Source organism: Podarcis cretensis, assembly GCF_951804945.1.
Source record: "Podarcis cretensis genome assembly, chromosome: 18".
Taxonomy (NCBI): domain Eukaryota; kingdom Metazoa; phylum Chordata; class Lepidosauria; order Squamata; family Lacertidae; genus Podarcis; species Podarcis cretensis.
This window is the reverse complement of record NC_137188.1, coordinates 10,643,161-10,658,452: the sequence shown is the minus strand read 5'-3', so window position 1 is coordinate 10,658,452 and position 15,292 is coordinate 10,643,161.

Here is a 15,292-nt window from a genome sequence, read left to right as displayed (position 1 = left end):
GTGTGTGTGTTTTTCACCCCCTCGTTTTCATTTCGCGGTTCTTTTTATTTTTATGAAAAGGATGACGATCCTTCGAACAGCTAGCTGCCTTAGAGTGACGAGTGGAAGGGAAGACTGACCCCGACCAGGGAGGAGGAAAAAAGCAAAACAGTGAAGGGAGCTGGACTTTGAGATGTGTGGAGACCGGGAGGACTTTACAAACCTCTTGGTTTTCCTGGTTTCGTTAATTTCGGGGGAAAGTCGGGGGGGGAGAGAGAGAGGACGAGCCCTTGTTTTGGGTGTGTGTCGAATGCTGCTTGCTTGCCTATGAAATTGGTTGTACCTCCCAAAAAACTGGAGACTGTTTCGTTCCTTAAAAAAACAAATACTGAAAGCTTGCCCTTTTTTTATTTTAAAAGTTTATCTCTCTTCTGAATGGATTTGGTGGTTTCTGTGTTTACGGGAAGAGCTGTGCATTTGAGAGGAGGGGAGGGCCCAGATTCTGGAATTTTTGGGGGGTGGGGGGATTGGTTATTATTATTTTTTTAAGAGGATGTGTGCATGTACGTGTGCCTATCCCTTGTCTCTTCCTCTCCCCCCCTGTCCCACATCCTTAAATAATATAGCATTTCGACGACCCCCTCCCTCCCCAGTCCTGTCAAATCAAAGCGCTTGTCCTCCCCCCTCCCCCCCCACCATCCAGTCTGCATTTCCAGGAATCTTCCATGCACTTTAGAGGTGTGAATTGTGAAGTGGTAGAAGCCTGGTGTTGTTGTTTTTTTCATATATTTTTTTTAAAACACGATCAGGGCAGGGAGAATGCCCATCTTGACCTCATCCTGGCTTCCTTTTCCCCTCTTGAAAGTTTCCTGTTATGTTTTGTTTTTTGCATCGCATCGCTTTTCTTTGCTGCGTTTTTTTTAAATCGCGTGCATTAAAAATTGGAGGCCACTGGGCGTTTTTTCTCCATTCCACTTTATCGATGGAAGATGAGTGTGAGTTTTTGCAAGGCGAGAGATCTCTCCCTAGACCAACCCTCTGGGGGGTCAGAGGAACCTCAGAACCGTTGCTCAGTATCCTCCATAGCCCCCTCCTCACCAGTTTACACTCAAAACACTCCGCCACCATCTTCTATAGCTCCTCCTCGTGGTACAGTCATCTCCCATCGCTCTGGGCTGCCAACCAATTCCTTCCCCATTTGAGGATATGCCCGGGATATTAGCTTGGCAGCACCCACAACAATAATCCGGAATAACCCCCGGAACAATAACCCAGAATATCCGCATTCCACCACGCGGCAGAAGCGCCCCCTCTCCCTCCGCAGATAGAACCGCGATTCCGCACATATCCGAGCGGGAATCAAAAAAACGTAACCTCCCTGTTGTAGAGACCAATATTATTATTATTTTTTCAGGATCTTCTCCCCCTAAATTCAGATTCTTCTCTCTGTGTGTGTTTGTGTGTGCGTGCGCGCGCTTTTGGAAATAAAGATTTAGTGACATAAAATAGTATCTAGTGATGCTTATTTAGATACTTGGGGTTTTTTTTAAAGGAAAAGAAAAATATTATTTATAGACTTAACAATGATCTGAGCCAGTAATTTTTTCATAGGCTGTAGTGTGTGTGTTTTTGGTCCCCCCCTCCTTTTTTTGTGCAAATCTAGCAACCACAGTGTGTTTGTGTATGTGTGTGAGAGAGAGTGTCAGCAATAGAAGCTTAACATAAATTGGGATGGAGGGTGAGCATACACTTAGGATAAGTTCGGATTTAGGCCTTAAAAGTTTCCAGCAATGTGGATGTAAAATAAAGGCTTGCATCTGTGTTCTGCCCCATACGTCTGAGTACGGCCCATTGCAATTCACGGAAACGGCTGCTCCAATAATTTCAGGGGGTCTGTAGACTTTGCAGGGGTTTGCCTCCGTTTTACAGAACGGGACATCCGAACCAGTTGAAAGCTGGTCGCGCCTTGCAAAGTTTTCTGGGGAATTTTGTACTGAAGGGGGACAGCTGGGAGATGATTTTTTTTTACCCTCTTGCAAAGGGTTGGACTCTGATAACAATGGGGCAGTTGCGGACAGACCATTGGAGATTCCCTTTTATTTCACCTTTCTTTTCTAAGTGTGTATGTCTCTGTGTGTCAGACGAAACCATTCCCACGTCCTTGAATCGAGACCTGTGTATGTGTGTGTGTTCACACAGTTACGTTCCGTAAGCAGACACTTGGAGGTTTTTACCGAAGCAGCCGAATTTTAATCCAGGGACATTCTAACACTACCATGCTGCCCCAATGTACATTAAAGAAATAATAATAACCGGGGGGTGTGGGTTGGAATAAAAAGCAGACTGAACTTTAGAAGCAAGTGCCTCGTTCTGGAATTGTTTGCACATAAGTTTGGCCATTTTTGGTTTTTCTTTGCCTTACGCCGAATCCGTGATCCTCGGGTCAAGCCATCAAATTGGTGCCCTATTTAAAAAGGGGTCGTCTTAGCCCTTACCACTGCTTTTGGAAATCCAGAGAAATATTAGGGGGGATCGTAGAGTTGGAAAGGTACTGTACCCTAAAGATTATTTAGCCCAACCCCCCTGCAATGCAAGAATATACAGCTGTCCCATACGGGGGATTCAAACCTGCAACCTTGGCATCATCATCACCAGGCTCTAACCAGCTGATGCTGGTGGTGCTGTGGTCTAAACCACTGAGCCTCTTGGGCTTGCCGATCAGAAGGTCGGCAGTTAGAATCCCCGCGACGGGATGAGCTCCTGTTGCTCTGTCCCTGCTCCTGCCAACCTAGCAGTTCGAAAGCACACCGGCGCAAGTAGATAAACAGGTACCACTCCAGCGGGAAGGTAAACGATGTTTCCATGCGCTCTAGTCTCCATCACTGTGTCCCATTGCGCCAGAAGTGGTTTAGTCCTGCTGGCCACATGACCCGGAAAGCTGTCTGCGGACAAACGCCGGCTTCCTCGGCCTGAAAGCGAGATGAGCGCTGCAACCCCACAGTCGCCTTGGACTGGACTTAACCATCTAGGTTACCTAAGCAGCTGAGCTATATGCATGCTGCGATGTGGGCAAGGGTGTCTCTGGCCCCGGACGACATCCTGAATTTCCTTCCTGTGTTGGTTGCCGGTGCGTTAAATTCATACGTTTTTAATTTTCCCAGCCTCTGAAACCGAACCCCCAAATGCTGATAAACTGGGATTTTTTGCACTGGTTCGAACCGGGAGCCGTTAGATGCCAACACACTCTGGGGAGAAAAAGCCCCCCCCCCCACACTATTTGTATGGCTGTGATCTCTGTCAATGGGCCTTCTCTCCCCCACCCACAAAAAAATAATCTGCATGGGTCATTTTTCAGTCTAGCGTCTCTTAAAAAGGGAGGGCTGTGTATCTTCCCCTCCGCCTGCAAATGAAAGAAATCGAAAAACCGTTTCCTCCAGATATCTTTCCCCAAGCAGCCTAGGCGGATCCTAAAGTTAGCCCCCAAATACCTCTGCAAAAGGCGATTTTGGCAACGCAACTTGAGTTATCGCCTTCCCCTTGACCCTGCCCAAATCATTTGTAGCTAGCTAGGACCCCCCTCCAAAAAAATATAACTTTTACGTCTCTAAAAAGGTGCACAGCCGCCCCCAAACCCACCGCCATAAGCCTCTAGCCTTTTCCCACACCATCCGGGTGGTAGAGCCCCCCCTTGGCTGGAGGGAAAGGAAGCTGCTCCCCCTCTGGCGAAATAGTGTCGTTACACTTCCTGTTTCCTTCCCCTAGATGTGAAGTTCCTTTCGTATGTGATGCTGTAGCGGGTTTTTAATTTTCTTTTTTTTAAGAAAATGTGTTTGTTTTTTTAATTATATATTTAAATGTTACTACTTTTTTGTATGGTGTGTGACTGTAATCTTATCGATTCCCCCCCCCCCATTGTGCATTTCCCCACCCCTCCCTTGCGTGTTTCTCTTTTTTGGTTCAGGATTTTTTTTAAAAAAATAAAATAAAGTCTATATAATAAAACAACAAAATAAGAGCCAAAAGCATTACAACATAACTCTCTTCTGTGTGGTTGAGTGTGTGTGTGTCTTGGAAGAATGTGGGAGGGGGGGGAATACGTAGACCTGTTTTATCACCTCATTTAAGTTACCTGTATTAAAAAAAAAGAAACTTTTAAAAATGGTTTAAAAATAATAAACACAAAATAAAGATTGCTTGAGCCACACTTTTTAGCCTAAATCAACTTATTTCATGTTAAAAATGAGATGCAAGTTTGCAGGTCGCGGGGGCTGGGAGACGACAAGCCAAATTTACCCGAGATTTGGGGAGGATGGCAAAATTCACATTTTTTAGCATCTGTCTTGAGCGCTTAAGGATGCGATCTTATATACATGTAACTGGCCTTAACCCCCTTTGACCTCACTGAGGTTATGTAAATATTAGCGGCTTAAAATGCAAGGAAGTCATTCCCTACTATTCGCCCCGCCACTGCAAGTTGAATTTTCATATTTTATGGATGAGGGGGTGGTTTGGGGGTGGCGTCACCCCACCTGGGCATTACCTGTTTGGTTTTCCTGTGCTAGCAAATCCTCTGTACCCCAATTCACTGAAGCAGTCAACTGAACATGTGCAAGAACTATCCTGGGTGTACACACCTCAGCTCAACTGGAGGAGGTTTTCAAATGGTTCTGCACATCGGGCATCAATGCTACATAGACCTATTTGACAGCTGAAGTCCATGGGGCAGACCGCTGAGTAGGTATAATAATTGTTATTTATTTTATTATTACATTTGTATGCTGACCTCCATCTTGCAGAAATCCAGGAGGTTCGCAACATTACGTGACAATTTGAAAGGCACAAAATGAACTGCAAAAATAACAACAAACCAATACTCTGCCATCTCCTCCGACAACACATTTAAGAGGGCTGGTTAAAGAATAATATTTTTGCCTGGCGCCTAAAGGTGTATAATGAAGGTGCCAGGTGATTCTCCCTGGGGAGAGAATTTCACAGACGGGGAGCCACTGCACAGAAGGCCCTGTTCTTGTGTTGCCACTCTCCAGCCGTTCTTGTCAAGGAGGCACATAAAGAAGGGCCTCGGGTGATGATTTCGGAGTCCAGGTTGGTTTATACGGAGAGCGTTGGTCCCATGGGTACTGTGGTCCTGAGCCATTGAAGGCTTTCAAGGTCCAAACCAGCACTTTCAATTGGGCCCCAGAAACTGCGGCCGAGCCAGGATGGGGGAATATGGTCAAACCTGAAGGAGCGTCTTCACCCCCATTGTTCAGCCTGGACACTTGAGGTTCAGCTCCGAGGGCCTTCTGGCGGTTCCCTCCCTGCAAGAAATGAGGTTACGGGGAACCAGGCAGAGGGCCTTCTCGGTGGTGGCACCCTCCCATCAGATGTCAACTGACTTTTAGAAGACATCCGAAGGCAGCCCTATTCAGGGAAGTTTTTAATGTTTGCTCTTTTGTCGTGTTTTCAATACAGTGGTACCTCGCAAGACGAATGCCTCGAAAGACGAAAAACTCGCAAAACGAGTTGCAAGTTTGTTTCCTTTGTCTTGCAAGTTTGTTTCCTTTTTCTTAAAACCGTGCATTCACTTCGAGGAGCAACTCATAGCACGCGGTGTGGTAGCCTTTTTTGAGGTTTTTGAAGACTTTGGTGATTTTTGAAGCTTTTCCAAAGTCCGTGCTTCGCAAGACGAAAAAATCGCAAGACGAAAAAACTCGCGGAACGAATTAATTTTGTCTTGCGAGGCACCACTGTATTCTGTTGGGAGCCACCCAGAGTGGCTGGGGAAACCCAGCCAGATGGGTGGGATCTAAAAAATAAATACTAGTACTTCTTTGGCGATCCCTCGCAGCCGAGTAAGATTGTTTTCCATGAACAGTGAGTCTGTAAGTGACTGGGGAGGCCAATTCAATCAATTTCCTTTATTCGACCGATAGTCAGAAATAAAACACAGAAATAAAACACAATACAGAATTATAAACTAAAACATCATAGGGGTACATGAATAAGGTAGGGCCACAGTACTAAACCTCTCACAGATAACCCACATCAAGGCATTCTATTGTATGTTTCCGACGCTTGAGTGCCAGGAAAAGGAATTTAGCCACTGACAAAGTTGTTTTCCTAGAAGACTTATTTAGCAGATATGCTGTCTGCTTTCCTCTTTGTCGGGGACTAAGCTGGGGTAAGTATGGGGTTATAAGATACTGTCTTAAATCGTTGTAGTAGGGACAGCTCAGTAAAATGTGCTCTGTGGATTCTACCTCACCCAACGCACAATGGCATAATCTCTGGTCATATGGGACTCCTCCATATCTTCCCTTCAGAACCGCCGAGTCAAGAACATTCAGCCTAGCCGCGGTAAATAGTCTGCGGTATTCCACGTAGTGGATATCCGCCAGGTAGCGAGCTGGAGCAGGGGAGGCCAATTCTGGATCCACACGTCCTTCTACAGTGGGGACATAGGTTTCCAGATGGGAGTTGATCCCAGTGAGGGTTTGCCAAGTGTGCCTTCCTCTTAGCACATTTCTCCCTTGCGTCCTGAGTTCAAGTGTCTTCAAAGCCCACGACACCTTTGGTCAAGGCTGTTCTCCAACTGGAGCGCTCTCAGGCCAGTGTTTCCCAGTTGCCGGTGTTTAAACTACATTTTTTTAGATTTGCCTTGAGAGAGTCTTTAAACCTCTTTTGTTGACCGCTGGCATTATGCTTTCCATTCTTAAGTTCGGAATAGAGGAGTTGCTTTGGAAGACGATCATCAGGCATCCGCACAACATGACCAGTCAAACGAAGTTGATGTTGAAGAATCATCGCTACGACACGGGTGATCTTTGCTTGTTATAATAAACCGTCTTGCCCCTATAAGCAACCCGGCTTCCAAATTCTGACCCAGCTGGAGTTTCCGAACCATTATCTGAGGCAGCCCCTATGAATAACAGGTTGCAGCAATCTAACCTGGCCTTTCTTGGGGGCCTCTGGACCTGCCGAAAATGTGAAACCTGCCAACTTTGCTGTTTCGCATGGGACCCAAATGACTGTTTTCTTGAGATGTGTGGGCAGAGCCAAACCCTTGCATTTCCAGTAAGGCAAAGGAGAACGTGAGCTGGGGGAGTTGCACACATTTCTCTGCAGTTTGGGGTTTTGCAACCCGTGCCTTAACGCTTCGGCTCGATGAACACGTCAAACGGGAGATGGGGACCGTCAGGGGGTTCTCCCAACCTCATCAGCACCCAGCCAGGTTGTAGAGTTGCAAGGGACCTTAAGGTCCTCTAGCCCAACCCCGAATCTTTTGCACAACTTGGGTTTCGAACCCACAACCCTGAGATTAATGGTCTTATGCTCAACCAACTGAGCTGTTTCGGGAACACATGAAGCTGCCTTATTGTGAGTGTGGGTGGCACTGTGGTCTAAACCACTGAGCCTCTTGGGCTTGCCGATCGGAAGGACGGCGGTTCGAATCCCTGCAACAGGGTGAGCTCCCGTTGCTCTGTCCCAGCTCCTGCCAACCTAGCAGTTCGAAAGCACACCAGTGCAAGTAGATAAATAGGTACCATTGCAGCAGGAAGGTAAACGGCTTTTCCGTGCACTCTGGTTTCCGTCACGGTGTCCTGTTGCACCAGAAGCGGTTTAGTCCTGCTGGCCACTTGACCCGGAAAGCTGTCTGTGGACAAACTCCGGCTCCCTCGTCCTGAAAGCGAGACGAGCGCCACAACCCCGTAGTCACCTTTGACTGGACTTAACCGTCCAGGGGTCCTTTAAAGGTAAAGGTAAAGGGACCCCTGACCATTAGGTCCAGTTGCGACCAACTCTGGGATTGCGGCGCTCATCTCGCTTTACTGACTGAGGGAGCCGGCGTACAGCTTCCGGGTCATGTGGCCAGCAGGACTAAGCCGCTTCTGGCGAACCAGAGCAGCGCATGGAAACACCGTTTACCTTCCCGCCAGAGCGGTACCTATTTATCTACTTGCACTTTGACGTGCTTTCGAACTGCTAGGTTGGCAGGAGCAGGGACCGAGCAACGGGAGCTCACCCCGTCGTCGCGGGGATTCGAACCGCCGACCTTCTGATTGGCAAGTCCTACGTAGCTCACCATTGTCTACGCTGACCATGCAGAAATCTTAAGAGTCTGTTGCACCAGGCAGAGGTCTAAATTAACAGGGACCCCGGCGGCTGTTGCTTTGCTGGTGGGTTTTTCTGTTTGCCTGCTGAAAGAAAAGAGGAGGTGAGACAGACGTTGGCAAGAGACGCCTGGGAGCCACAGCCACCGAAAGGTGCGGCGTCGAGTGCGAAAACCACACAGAGCCCCTCGCGCCCAAAGAAGGGAAATCCTGGCCTCTTCTTTCTCAGAAGCCAGGGCTTTGGCACCCACGCACAAATGCTGTGGCAACAACCCACAGGCCTGTTTGCTCAGGGCCTCTGGTTACGAGGAAGCACATTTTTCATGTCCGCCCACCTCGTCCCTTCCTCTTTTCCCTTCCCCGGCACGGGATATCCTCTCTGAGGCTTCGTGGCCTCGGCGTTCCTCCCAGACCTGCGGTTGAGGTGAGGGAGGGTCTGCGCCCTGTACATGATCAGGAGCACCCTTGTCCTTGAACACCAAGGCTTTGTGGTTCCATGTTGGTTGGAGGATAGGTGGCAGCTAACATATTGAGGTTGAATCCTGACAAGACAGAAGTACTGTTCTTGGGGGACAGGGGGCAGGCGGGTGTAGGGGACTCCCTGGTCCTGAATGGGGTCACTGTGCCCCTGAAGGACCAGGTGTGCAGCCTGGGGGTCATTCTGGACTCACAGCTGTCCATGGAGGCGCAGGTCAGTTCTGTGCCCAGGGCAGCTCCATCTGGTACGCAGGATGAGACCCTCCCTGCCCGCAGACTGTCTGGCCAGAGTGGTGCATGTTCTGGTTATCTCCCGCTTGGACTCCTGCAATGCGGTCTCCGTGGGGCTACCTTTGAAGGTGACCCGGAAACTGCAACTAATCCAGAATGCGGCAGCCAGACTTTGGACTGGGAGTGGCCGCCGGGACCACATAACACCGGTTCTCAGAGATCTGCATTGGCTCCCAGTACGTTTCCGAGCACAATTCAAAGTGTTGGTGGTGGCCTTAAAAGCCCTAAATGGCCCAGTATACCTGAAGGAGCGTCTCGACCTCCATCATTCTGCCCGGATGCTGAGGTCCAGTGCCGAGGGCCTTCTGGCAGTTCCCTCCCTGTGAGAAGCCAAGTTACAGGGAACCAGGCAGAGGGCCTTCTCGGTGGTGGTGCCCGCTCTGTGGAACACCCTCCCACCAGATGTCAAAGAGAAAAATAACTACCAGACTTTTAGAAGACATCTGAAGGCAGCCCTGTTTAGGGAAGCTTTTAATGTTTAATAGGTTATTGTATTTTAGTGTTTTGTTGGAAGCCACCCAGAGTGGCTGGGGAAGCCCAGCCAGATGGGTGGGGTATAAATAAATTATTATTATTATTATTATTATTATTATTATTATTGAATATTTAGCTAAATATTATAATATAACATAAGTGGAAATACTTGCAAGTATTAAATTGGTTTAGGATTAAAGTATGTTGAATTGTATAATACCATGGGTTGAGGTTATGATGAAAAAAAAGGAAGTTAGTAATTTGAACTAGTTAATTATATTAGAAAGCGAATATCGGAAAATTGCTAAGATGAGATTTAATGAAAATTAATTAGGAAGGATTTGAGGAAGTCGCTTAATAATGGGAATTAATTTGGATTTCGATTGGAAGAAATTTCATATGTTTGTTTTTCTTTTTATATGTTTTGTATTTGTTATAAACTTGGAAAATTAATTTTTCAAAAAATGTATGAATGTGGCAGCAAATCCCCCACAATGCCCATAAGCGCCTCATCGGGGCATGCTGGGAAATCAAAATGGCTGAGCCAGAGCAGCTTTCCAGTTAACCCTGTCAGAGCCAGAGGGCAGCTGGCTGTTCAGGGGTGAGACGAGAGTGAGGAAACCTACTTAACCTGTTTCCTTCTCTCCTGACTGCCAGGTGACCTTTTGGTGCTTGGTTTGACTCACACCTTTCTTGCAGTCAAAAGCAATAATTCTCCCCAGCTGTCCCTGGCCAGTGTTTCCTCGAGAGCCTGACAAAAATTCTTCCATGCTTGTCGGATCATGGGGGAAAAAGGCATGTGCTTGGAAAATATTTTCCCTGATTTACAGAAGCCATCCCGGTTTCTGATTCGATTCCACTATGTCCCATTTTTCCTTAGGACATCCCTGTTTTCTTTGGAGGGTATGGAGTTATCAGACACCCCGAGACGTCTGAAGGCAACCCTGTATAGGGAAGGGTTTTTTAAAAAAATGTTTTATTGTGTTTTTATATATGTTGGAAGCTGCTCAGAGTAGCTGGAGCAAGCCAATCAGTTGGGTAAAGGTAAAGGGACCCCTGACCATTAGGCCCAGTCGTGACCGACTCTGGGGTTGCGGCACTCATCTCGCTTTACTGGCCGAGGGAGCCGGCGTACAGCCTCCGGGTCATGTGGCCAGCAGGACTAAGCCGCTTCTGGCGAACCAGAGCAGCGCACGGAAACGCCGTTTACCTTCCCGCTGGAGCAGTACCTATTTATCTACTTGCACTTTGACGTGCTTTCGAACTGCTAGGTTGGCAGGAGCAGGGACCGAACAATGGGAGCTCACCCCGTTGTGGGGATTTGAACCGCCGACCTTCTGATCGCCAAGCCCTAGGCTCTGTGGTTTAACCCACAGCGCTACCCGTGTCCCTTGATGGGTAGGGTATAAATAGTAAAATTATCACTATGGAATGGGACATTGCTATTTTCATCAGATAAATGTTGGAGGGTACAGGCCACTAGTCCTCATGGAGGCAGTAATCTGTTGTAAAGAACATCCTGGCTGACTTTGTTTCACCTGGAGCCTGAGAAGAGATCGGATAGAAATGCCCCTCTTTTCATCCGAAGGCTGCTGGCATTTTATGCTGCCAAGGCAATTGGGACGGCAAGGGTGGCCCCACATGGAGCACATTGTAGCAATCCAGCCTTGGAGTTTTCAATGCGCATGAACTCCTTCGGCCAGTTTGGTTTGGGTGCCTTCGGCTGGCTGCGACGGAACGTCCACCAATATCCTAACTGGCGCAGGCGAGCGAGGGAAGAAAGCCGCGAGAAAAGAGAGAGGTTGTTTGGGGCCTAATGGAAAACAGAAGTAGAATTCACGGGGGCGAATGTTACGGCAGGAAGTGGAGCTTGCAGGCCTTTCAAGATGAGAGAGAGCGGTTGCGACCTGGGGGCAGGCGAAAACTTAACACAGGGGCCCGAAGCCCGAAAGGGCTGTGGGTGGTTTCTTGCTTTCTTCTTTGGCAATCCCTCGTAGCCGAGTAAGATTGTCTTCCATGAACAGTGAGTCCGTAAGTGATTGTAGAGACCAATTCTAGATCCACACGTCCTTCCACAGTGGGGAAATTGGTTCCCAGGCGGGAGTTGATCCCAGTGAGGATTTGCCAAGCGTGCCTTCCTCTTAGCACGTTTCTCCCTTGCGTCCTGAGTTCGAGTGTCTTCAAAGCCCACGACACCTTTGGGAAAGGCTGTTCTCCAACTGGAGCACTCGCAGGCCAGTGTTTCCCAGTTGTCAGTGTTTATACTACATTTCTTTAGATTTGCCTTGAGAGAGTCTTTGAACCTCTTTTGTTGACCACCAGCATTACGCTTTCCATTTTTAAGTTCAGAATAGAGGAGTTGCTTTGGAAGACGACAATCTGGCATCCGCACAACATGACCAGTCCAACGAAGTTGATGTTGAAGAATCATCGCATGAGTTCACCTGCCTTCCCAAGCGATATGTAAAATATTTTGGAGACACCGTTGAAGGATTCTTCCGAGGAGTTAGAGATGGCGGTTTTTAATAATAATAATAATAATAATAATAATAATAATAATAATAATAATATCTTTATTGTCATTGCCCCCTCTCAGGGACAACGAAAATTACTTGGCTGCTCCATCCACCCAGGTAGGGCACTCCACACAAAATCAGAACAACTGTAAAAACACTAATTAAAACAATACAGTATAATACAGCAAGGAAGATTAGATGACTTTCAAAGTCCAGGTTTCCCATTCAGGGCCGAGATCGCTCTGGAGAAGAAGCTGTTCTTGAGACGGCTCGTTCTTGTCTTCATCGTCCTGTATCTCCGTCCCGACGGCAGGAGCTCGAAGAGACAGTGACCAGGATGTGATGGATCTTTTACTATGTCCAGTGCCTTCCTATGGCACCTTGTGGCATGAATCTGCTCTAAGGTGGAGAGTGGGCAGCCAACAATGCTCTCTGCTGCCTTCACAACTCTGCACAACCCCATCCTGTCCTGGGTAGTACAGCTTCCATACCACACACATAAGCCATAACTGAGCACGCTCTCAATGGCACAGTGATAGAAGACAAGCAGCAGTTTCTGCGGAAGATGGTTTTTCCTTAGGATTCTCAAAAAGTACAGTCTCTGCTGCACCTTCTTCACAAGCCCCCTTGTGTTGACACTCCAGGACAGATCCTCTTGTAATTCAATACCCAAAAATCTGAACGTTGTTACCCTCTCCACACAGACCCCATCAATCAAAAGTGGCTGGACATTGCCCTTCTGTCTCCTGAAGTCCACCACAAGCTCCTTTGTCTTCCTTGTATTTATGAGCAAGATGTTAGCTCTGCACCACTCTGTCAGCCGCTCCACCTCATCTCTTAAGCGGTCCCTGTTTCCAGTGACGTAGCGTGGGGGGTGCAGGGGGGCCCGGCCGCACCGGGCGCAACATCTGGGGGGGCACGCGCTCGCACTCACAGCTCTCTGCCCCCTGCTAAAATCCACGGGTTAGGGGGCGCAAATTACTTGCCTTGCCCCGGGTACTGACAACCCACGCTACGCCACTGCCTGTTTCACAAGTGTACAGTAAACTTGGTAATGCAATAGCTTTGTAAACAAACGTTTTGGTTTCCCTGTGAATGTCCCAGTCCTCAAACACTCTGCACTTCAGTCGGGAGAAAGCCGCACTCGCAGAGTTCAGGAGATGCTCGATTGTGGGTGATTTGAGAAAGGAGTTAGGGAAGGGACATACTGTGTAAAAAGTGAGGCAGACGCCGCTGGGACGGCTTGAAGGGAGACGGGAAAACCTCGCACAGGGCAGCATGTAGTTGGACAGTGGAACTCCCTGCCACAGGACACCAACACAAGTGGCTTTGAAATAAGATTGGACAAATTCATTGCAGGACAGAGGGCTGTTGATGGCTACCAGCCACAAGGCCTCTGTTCCCTAACTGGAAACCGCAAGAGGGGAGAGATGCTCTTGTGGCTTGGGGAGAATTAGAGAATTGTGCCTCTAGTTCTCATGGGCTAGGATACACCGGTTGTCAGCTGCAGTGGCAAATTACTCCCTTTCCCTCTCTCTTTCCTTCTTTCAAAAACCTACAGAGCTTCCTGCAACATCTGGCAGCAGGTAGCAGCAGAACCCCACACACCTTGTGGTTTACCAGTGAAGGCTTGGGCTGCCATTATCAGAAAGGCTCTGGGTTCAACCAGAAGCTGAACAGCTGGGGTGCTGCAAAAGCAGAGACATCACCTTGCCAACAAAGGTCCGTATAGTTAAAGCCATGGTTTTCCCAGTAGTGATGTGTGGAAGTGAGAGCTGGACCATAAAGAAGGCTGATCACCAAAGAATGGATGCTTTTGGGCTCTGAAAAAGCTCAGTATGGAGGCCAACTGGCCGAAATATTGGGAAATATTGGAACAAGAAGGAGACAGATTAAAGCTGCAGAGTTTTGAAAAACTAAAAAATAAAGTACGGGATTGGCTTCATTATTATCAGATAATGGAAACTTATAATTTGGATAAGAAAATTGGTTTTCAGGTGGAGAAATCAAAATTGGAAACAGAATTGTTAGATCCTAAAACTAAGAATTTGTCAAGAATGTATATCTTGCTGTTGAAATGGAAACATCAGGATGAAACGGTGAAATCTGCTATGAGAAAATGGGCACAAGATGTTGGACATAACATTATGATAGCTGACTGGGAACAGTTATGGACCACAGGTACCAAGTTTACGGCATGCAATGCCTTAAGAGAGAATATAATGAAAATTATATACAGGTGGTACATAACACCAGTCAAGCTTGCAAAAATTTATCATTTGCCCAATAATAAATGTTGGAAATGTAAAGAGACTGAAGGTACATTCTTTCACCTTTGGTGGACGTGCCCAAGGATTAAGACCTTCTGGGAGATGATCTATAACGAAATGAAAAAGGTATTTAAATATACCTTTCAGAAGAAACCAGAGGCCTTTCTCCTGGGCATGGTCGGCCAATTGGTATCAAAGAAGGACAGAACTTTTTTATGTATGGAACAACAGCAGCAAGAATACTCATCGCAAAGTATTAGAAGACACAAGATTTACCCACCCGGGAAGAATGGCAGATGAAAGTGATGGACTATATGGAACTGGCGGAAATGACTGGCAGAATCTGAGACCAAGGTGAAGAGTCGGTGGAAGAAGATTGGAAAAAATTTAAAGTTTATTTACAGAAACATTGTAAAATTAAGGAATGTTAGAAGGTTGTTGGAATGAAGTAATGTGGTTTTAGCAGAAATGATATAAAGGATTAAGTTAAAATTGATTTATTAATTGGTGAAAGATGAGAATTATAGTATATTAAGATAAATTATTAGGATAAAAACAAAGCTGGAAAGGATTTGCTGAAACATCTAACTGAACTAGAATACAAAAAAGGGAGGTGTGAGTAGGTCAAGGAAATAAGTAAAGGAAAGAAAGTTATGTAAAGGTCTGATTTGTTTTCTTTTTTAATTGTTTGTATTTCTTATGTTTTTTCTTATTTTTCTTTTTTATTGTTTCTCTTTGTAATCTTTAAAATTTGAATAAATATTATTTTAAAAAAGAAGAAGAATGGATGCTTTTGAATTCTGGTGCTGGAGGAGACTCTTGAGAGTCCCATGGACTGCAAGAAGATTAAACCGATCCATTCTGAAGGAAATCAGCCCTGAGTGCTCACTGGAAGGACAGATCCTGAAGCTGAGGCTCCAAGACTTTGGCCACCTCAGGAGAAGAGAAGACTCCCTGGAAAAGATCCTGATGTTGGGAAAGATGGAGGGCGCAAGGAGAAGGGGATGACAGAGGACGAGATGGTGGGACAGTGTTCTCGAAGAGACCAGCATGAGTTTGACCAAACTGCAGGAGGCAGTGGAAGACAGAAGTGCCTGGCGTGCTCTGGTCCAGGGGGTCACCAAGAGGCGGCCACGACTAAACAACAACAACTTCTGATGGAACCTCCTTGGCC